Raw genomic sequence first — 2,500 nt, forward strand, 5'->3', positions numbered from 1 at the left:
AGCTCATATTGACTCTAACAAGATGATCTGAAGTTGCTTTGATATCCGTGCTGTATGTCAACCTCATCTGATCGTATCAAAGATCTTTCAAATTTATTATTAAAGAACCCTATTGATTGATCTTGACTTTAATTCGATCTGTGCCTCACGATTTCTTGATCAAATCACTTGAATCTGACTCTCAGATAAAAGATTCTAAATTACCCTGATATCTGGATGGTCCGACACATCCGATCAACGATCCTCTTTCCTTATGATTTAATCTTATTATATTTATGGAATAGAATTTGATAATGATTTGATATTTTAAATAGGATTAGCTGATTCTTCTAACGAAATCCGAAGATCTAAGATGAACGAGGTAAGTAGATCTTATGCTCCTTATTTATTTTTAAATGATCATGTTTTTATGCAAAGAATTGTTATTGATAAAATCATAATTTTTCATAAAATAAGGATCAGCATATATGATATGAAAAAGCATGTTTTATTATGAGCATTGATTTCATGAATATATCTTATGAAAATAGCATGATTATGAAGCATGAATTTCATTATTTTTCCATCTATGTATATGTATGCTTTAAGAAAAAGATATAAAGATTTCAAAGGCTCTCAGATGGCTATGAATGAATCCCTTCGGGAAGGTCGACATCCGGAGCTAGCATCCACACGAAACATGGCCCTGCCAGCGGGTATAAAGTTGGCACATGAATTAAGAACTCTGTCGATTAAGAAACATGGCCCTGTCACGGGTATAATAGTGACCTTAGTACGAATATCTGTGAGCAATATTTTGAAACATGACATGAATACAAGATGAAAATGATTTACGATTCATGATTGTGAAATATACATGATTTATGCATGCATGATGAGTTTATAACTTGTTTTGTTATATGCTCTATGAAATGCTTTATTTTGTATTATCTGTTATTTTTTAAATATTGTATTATCATAAAAAAAAAAACTTATGCTTGATCCGATAAGGAAGTGCAAGTTCTACTTACTGGGCTAGTGTAGCTCATATTTTTTTTTGTTTTCTTTTTGTTTGAACAGAGAAATAAGGTTAGGATCGGTAAAAGGAATCCAAGCTTGAAGATCGGCATAGCAAGCTGAAAAATTTGACAACAGAAGTTTAATTTATTTTATAATCATGAATTTGTAGTTATTTATGAATGTTGAGATTCGGGTTAGTACTTGCTTTTGGATTTAGATGCTCTGAACCCATATTGGTACGATTATTTGATGAATAATAGAATTGAATCTTTTTATTTGACGGATTTTAGATGATTATGATGAATTGGCTTCGTGTTATCGTGGGCTCCATCCCTCGGTAGCATGGCCGTGTTATGTCCCCGATTTGGGGCGTGACATTTTATGGTATCAGAGCTTAGGTTATAATCTTTGGGGATTATGATATAAATAATATAAATGATTAGGATATGATAGATTAATATCAGAGTTTAGGTTTAAGATCATTGAGATTATAAAGTGATATCAAAACTTTATATATGATCAATAGGATGTGACCGAGTGGAGTATAATGGATAAAATCAGAGCTTAAGATTATGATCATTAAGGACGTGATAGAATGATATAAAGTTTAGGTTATGATCATTAGAGAATATGACTTAAGTGGTATTTGAGCTTAAGATTATCATTATTCGAGATTGTGACTTTAATGATATTTGAACTTGAGGCTAAGATCATGAGGAACATGATAGATATAAAAGAAATGATTCAATAATTTGATTTCGAATCAATAGGTATTATGATGAAATTTATGCATAAGTGGCATATGATGTCTATAATAGAATTGATGAGTTATATTTTAGATTTCAATTAGCAAGGTTGATCTGAGTACGAGAAGTGTTGACCCTAAAATGAAGTGGGAGGTATTGATATATTATGTTAGGTATATTTGATGACATTGGAATGCTAAACCTATATGGATAAAGGACATGATAACTTTGCTGATTTTGATGTTAATTTCTTTGCAAAGAAAGGTTGGTTTGGAAGTTGTCTAAATGATTGTAAGGTAAATCGAAGGTTAACTCAAATTAATTCTAGATATATTAGATTCTTGATGAGTGGTGAAGTTTATGTAATAAGTTCAAACATAGAAGGTGGATGAAGATTTAATTTTGATGTGCTATGCCTAATAGATAGTAATGACAAAGAAACCTTAAATTTTAACCTTAATTGTATATGAAATCTGAAAGTTGGATCTATCTCTGATTGATTTAATATACGAAGATATCTTTTATTTTTGATAGACTTAGATAATTTGGTAAGTTGAGATCAGAGTGCGCAGCAAAAGCGTGGTGGTCTGAATTGATTAGAAATATTAATCCTTTAAATCAAAAGATATTATGAAATACGTTAGTTGGAAATAAGGAAGGATTTTACTGATAATAAATGCATGCTAGAAAAAAAAAAATTTTTTTCCCTCCGAATTATTGATCGAAAAGAGCAAGTTCTAAGACGGCATATCTTT

Source organism: Elaeis guineensis, chromosome 1, assembly GCF_000442705.2.
Source record: "Elaeis guineensis isolate ETL-2024a chromosome 1, EG11, whole genome shotgun sequence".
In the NCBI taxonomy this organism is placed as follows: domain Eukaryota; kingdom Viridiplantae; phylum Streptophyta; class Magnoliopsida; order Arecales; family Arecaceae; genus Elaeis; species Elaeis guineensis.